Raw genomic sequence first — 6,094 nt, forward strand, 5'->3', positions numbered from 1 at the left:
CCCCACTCCCCATCAAAAAGAGGAAACTTGTGCTTTGTTTGAACTGAAAAGCTGCTGCCCAAATGGCTGAAGCAGAAACATCAAAGAAAGCCTTTATGCACAATCTTCCTCCAAGTGAACACGCATTGCAGCCACGGAGGACAAATTACGTAGTTGATTTAATAACATGGAAGAAACGCCGGGTGTTGGGATTGCCCACAAAGAAGAAGCAAACCACAACAGTCCTGTTAAGAACCACCGTAATGGGGCTCGCTTCGGCAACACATACACTAAAATTGGAATGATGCAGAGATTAGCATGGCCCCTGAGCAAAGATGACATGCAAATTCATGAAGAACCAAGGAACCAAGAAGACAAAAAAATTAAGAAAGAACGGAAAACATTTTATTTAGAAAGAACGGAAAACAATTTATTTAGGAGACCACTGTAAGCAGATAGGCTGGACTTCATCTGACCCCTGTGTTTTCCTCCCTCATGGTTTGGATTTATGGACTACTTAAAATGAGGCTGCATTTTAAATTTTAATATTGTATTTTAATCTGTATTTTAATTAATTACTTTTTATGTTTAATTGTAATTTTATTGGTGTTAGCCGCCCTGAGCCCGGTTTTGACTGGGGAGGGCAGGGTATAAATAAAATATATTATTATTATTATTATTATTACATCAGCATTATTTTAATAATATTTGTAATGTAACAAATACTATGGATAATAAGGAGAGTCATAATATATATGGATTATGAAATAATATGTAGTCGAAGATGCTGATATTTGGACCCACAGAGGGCGTGCTGGGAAGTCAGGGAGATTCTGATAAGTCACAATAGAAGGTTATGTAGTTGGTATTGTTATGATTTTTTTGTTGTAAAACCAAATAAAAATTATTCAAAAACCAAAAAACCACCGAAATAAATAAAATAGCATTTCCTAACAATGTCAGGCACAACTGGTTGGCACAATCCATTCATTCCCCCAGCAGCAACCACCAGGGATGAAGCACTCCTAGGCTTGAAGAGGAGTGCTGTGTAACTCAGAAGCTCACTTCCTTAATTTGGAACAGGCACCCCCCAAACTTTGGCCCTCCAGATGTTTTGGACTACAATTCCCATCATCCCTGACCACTGGTCCTGTTAGCTAGGGATCATGGGAGTTGTAGGCCAAAACATCTGGAGGGCCGCAGTTTGGGGATGCCTGATTTGGAACATTAGTAAGCAAATGTAGCTGTCATCCTAGGATGCCAGAGGAAGCACTTTGCCTAAACAACTGTTGGGAGCATGCAGCGCATAGTTAAACTGTGGAACTCACTCCCCCAGGAGGCAGGGATGATCAACAGCTTGGATGGGTTGAAAAGAGGATTGGACGGATTCGTGGAGGATAAAGCTGCCCACGGTTGCTCACTGTGATGGCTGTCTCCATGGTCGGAGGCAGAAATGCTACTGAATCCCAGTGGCTGGAAATTGGAGGAGCGGTGCGTGCTCTTGTGTATGAGTCCTGCTTGAACATTTCTCTCAGGCATCTGGCTGGCCGCTGTGAGAACAGGATACTGGACTAGATGGGCCATTGGCTCTTCCTCTGCTCAGATGTCTTGGCATGTTCAGATGAACATGCATTGCAGCCACGGAGGACAAATTACGTAGTTGATTTAATAACATGGAAGAAACACCGGGTGTTGGGATTGCCCACAAAGAAGAAGCAAATCACAGCAGTCCTTAGTATAACCATTATAGTAATAGTAATAATAAAGGGTTAAACGACCTCTGGACGGTTAAGTCCCAAGGCAACCCTGGGGTTTCAGTGCTCATCTCCCTTTCAGGCCGAGGGAGCCGGCATTTGTCCACAGACAGCTTTCCTGGTCATGTGGCCAGCAGGACTAAACTGCTCCTGGCGCAACGGGACACCGTGACGGAAACCAGAGCGCACGGAAATGCTGTTTACCTTCCCGCCGGAGCGGTACCTATTTATCTACTTGCACTGGCGTGCTTTTGAACTGCTAGGTTGGCAGAAGCTGGGACAGAGCGATGGGAGCTCACCCCGTTGCAGGGATTCAAACTGCCGACCTTCTGATTGGCAAGCCCAAGAGGCTCAGTGGTTTAGACCACAGCGCCACCCACGTCCCTGTGTTCAGATGTACTGCCATCCATATTCCAGGGGACCAGGGGACCGGCAGAAGCATAGCCTACAAGCCATGCAACCAAGCTACCAATTTACAATCTATCACCCTTCCAACCTGCCTTCCCTCCTAGCAGCTGAGAGCTATGTATGGGTCAGTGTGCACGTATCAAACCCATGGATGTAGCCAGGAGGGCAGCTACCCCCCCCCCCACAAAAGTCCAGTAAATAAATAAAAATACTTAACTAAAAGTAGAAATTGTAGAAAGATTTTGACAGACTTTGGATTTGATATCCCGCTTTATCACTACCCGAAGGAGTCTCAAAGCGGCTAACATTCTCCTTTCCCTTCCTCCCCCACAACAAACACTCTGTGAGTTGAGTGGGGCTGAGAGACTTCAGAGAAGTGTGACTAGCCCAAGGCCACCCAGCAGCTGCATGTGGAGGAGCGGAGAAGTGAACCCGGTTCCCCAGATTACGAGTCTGCCGCTCTTAACCACTACACCACACTGGCTCTCTCACAACAACCTTGTGAGGTGATAATATTAGGGTCCGAGGTCTCCTGGGGAGGTTCATGGCTGAGCAAGGATTTGAAAACAGGTCTCCCCAGTTTATACCATGTCAACCCTTTTATTGGGGGGTGGGGGGAATCAATCAATTTCCTTGAGAGAACTAAGCACCAAACTCAACCAGACCTGAAAGTCCTGGCTTGTACCTGCGTTTCACTAATAAATCAGACTTCTCCAGAGCAGAAAAAGGTCTCCCTCCCTCCCACCCACCCCCTCTGCTCGACCACACATAGCTGTGTGGTGTTTAATTGCATCCCTGCAATGGTTCCAGACTGCGAACAGGTAGGTGGAGGCCTGAAGAGACAGGCGTCCCTCTCTTCTGCTTCACCAGGCTTGTTATCTCCGAGGTGACGGCTTTGCACTTGAGCGAGGAGAGGCCTGGCATGCGAAGAAGAGCGGGAGCATATTAAGAACGAGGGCTGGGAAGGGGAAGAAGGTCTTTGGGGTGACCGGCAAGAATATCAGCTAAATCTCCCCTGAATATTATTTGCTTCACAGCACCTACGCAAGACGAGATCAAAGGTGGAAAATTATTGGGGGGGGGGAAATAAAAATATGCCCATCGCTTTAGCGAGCGGATATGAAATCGGACTTTCTGCTTCCCATCACTTCCCTAATGAGAGGCACCTACTCAAAGGGAGTTTGGGAGTTTTAATTATAATCTTTCTGCCTCTGACAATGCCAAGCCAGGCCCCATCTGCGGCCAGCTTTCTTGACAAGACAAGCTCTATTCTAAACTAGGTCAGGAAGCATGGCAGGAGTGTGTGTGTGTTGGGAAGGCGGGGGGGGGGGACATCTCCCCAGAGGGAGAATGTTCAGATACAGATCTTTTAACTGATCCTGGGGCTAGCCAAAGATGGACGATGGGCTGTCAGAAGAGTTCGCGTCAGGAACCTGCTGCGATTCGAACTGCTGGCTGCGCTCAGGACAATGTGCAGATTGAATCGCGGAGCTCTCTCAGGCCTGACGTCCCCTTGCGTTGGATGGCTTGGCTTTTTAAAAACGCATCTCCGCCAGCAAAAGCTTTTGAAGGCCGATTTAAGGGATTCCTTTCCCACAAGTAAATCACAAATTTGGGTGATTTGAGTGTATGAAGAGAGCTGCTGGGTCAAGGCAGCGGCCCACCAAGCCAAGCATCTTGGTCTCACAGTAGCCAACCAGATAGCTGCTTGTGGGAAGCCTCTCAAACAGCACCTGAGCGTAACCACCCTCTCCCCACCTTCAGTTCCCAGCTGCTGGTATTCAGACATGTACTGCCTCTGAAAGTGGAGGTAGGCCACTCACAGCCTTATCAGAGAACTGCAGTTGGAAGGGACCTCAAGAGTCATCTAGAGTCTAGACCAACCCCTCGCAATGCAGGAATCTCAACTACTGTTTCTCATAAAATAAGATGTGCCTACAAAATAAGCCATGGCAGGATTTTCATGAGTTGACTAAATATAAGACATACCCCCCCAAAATAAGACACCCCCGAAAATAAGCCATAGGCTTATTTTCTCGAGTAAAATAAATATAAGAAGGTGTCTTATTTTAGGAGAAACACGGTAGATCATCCGTGGCAGGTGGCCACCCAACCTCTGCTTAAAAACCTCCAGGGAAGGAGAGTCCAGCACCTTCCGAGGGAGCCTGTTGTTCCACAGTCAAACAGCTCTTACTATCAGAAAGTTCTTCCCGATGTTTACTTGGAATCTCCTTTCTTGTAACTTGAAGTCATTGGTTTGGGGGGCCAGCCTCTGGAGAAAACAAGCTTGCTCCGTCCTCCATGTGACAGCCCTTTTTGATGTTTGAAGTTGGCTATCATCTCCACTCGGTCTCTTCTTTTCCAGACTAAGCATGCTCAACCATCCCCCATAAGACTTGGTTTCCAGACCCTTAATCATCTTGGCTGCCTTCCTCTGCACACATTCCATCTCGTCAATAGCCTTCCTCAATGATGATGCCCAGAACCAGACACGGTATCCCAGGTGTGGTCTGGCCAAGGGAGAATAGAGTGGCATTTGTCATCCAATAAAAATACAGTGGTACCTCCAGTTGCGAACGGGATCGGTTTCGGAGGTCCGGCAACATCCCGAGGAATTTGCAACCAGAGGACCGCTTCTGCGCATGCGAGCGGCGCGTGGAGCACTTCTGTGCATGCACGCATGGCGAAACCCGGAAAAATGCTTCCGGGTTTGCCGCGTTTGCATCCCGGAGGTACGGCTGTATTTCACAGTGCCCCAATAATCCCTTTGTTTCCTCACCCATTCCCCTCTTGCTGTTCACCAGGAAAGGGGAAGCAAGACACTTAGTTCTTCAGGACCCAGCTCGAAAGGTCCCAGCTCACAATCCTTCTCTTTTCCACTTCTGTATCTGGCAAAGCCCCAAAGTCACATCTCACTGAGGTTCCGAGCAAGCCTTTCACAGTCCCTTGAGCTGTCCTTTGTTTCCCAGTGTGCTACAGAAATCAGGCTGCAGTCCTGAAGGGCTATGCACCGTTGAACACAGCAGGATTTACTTCCGAGGAAGCAGGCCTCACAACTGTGGCTCTAGTTTGCTGTGACCACAGACTTGCTATTATAATCATCTATTTATATGATGCTTGTCAGGATGACTTTGGTTTACGAGTACAGTCGTACCTTGGTTGTCGAACGGAATCCGTTCCGGAAGTCTCTTCAACTTCCGAAAACGTTCGACAACCAAGGCGTGGTTTCCGATTGGCTGCAGGAGCATCCTGCACTCAACCGGAAGCCATGGAAGCCGCGGAGGATGTTTGGGTTCCAAAGAACATTTGCAAACTGGAACACTCACTTCTGGGTTTGCGGCGTTCGGGAATCAAAACGTTTGAGTCACAAGGCATTCAGGATCCAAGGTACGACTGTATAAAAACTGATGACAAAAATATAAGGGCGCATAATACACATCAAAGCAATTTCATCAAAGCATTATTTTCAGTTAATGTGTTTATTTTACCCACAACTGAAATGCGACAATAAAAGGAGCCCATAAAAACAGCACAATGAATAAAAGGGTAAAAACGGCAATTACAAGTAATTAGAGCAGGAGCTTCAAGCCAGGGAAAGGATTGTCTAAACAGGAGTGTATTCACAAGCCGGCGGCATGCCAATGCTGATGGGTCCTATTCTTATTTCAGCAGGGAGCATGCTCTCCAGCACTGGAGCAGCCAGTGAGAAATGTCCACTTCCATGTTACTATATTTGTTGAGGTTATCCTTGTTTGCCTTTGTGACAAGGCATCTTTATACAGGAGAGAGGGTGAGAATGTACAAGAAAAAAATCATCTACTATTCAAAATAAAGTATGTGTGGCGAGAAGGAATTACTATTTGACTTGGTAGTTATTTTATTTGGTAATGCAAAATCATGGGTTTCCTATGTCGATACGGAGATGATAATTAGTCACAAAAGAAAAGGGGGGA

At 46.8% G+C, this 6,094-nt stretch overlaps 1 non-coding gene across 1 annotated transcript; it reads left to right on the forward strand.

The window, feature by feature from the left end:
- Positions 1-245: 245 nt before the first annotated feature.
- LOC118095931 (U6 spliceosomal RNA) lies at positions 246-349 on the forward strand. The gene has a single exon (XR_004693844.2). It is a non-coding gene; the product is annotated as a U6 spliceosomal RNA (small nuclear RNA).
- The last annotated feature ends 5,745 nt before the right edge of the window (positions 350-6,094 follow it).

This window comes from Zootoca vivipara, chromosome 13, assembly GCF_963506605.1.
Source record: "Zootoca vivipara chromosome 13, rZooViv1.1, whole genome shotgun sequence".
In the NCBI taxonomy this organism is placed as follows: domain Eukaryota; kingdom Metazoa; phylum Chordata; class Lepidosauria; order Squamata; family Lacertidae; genus Zootoca; species Zootoca vivipara.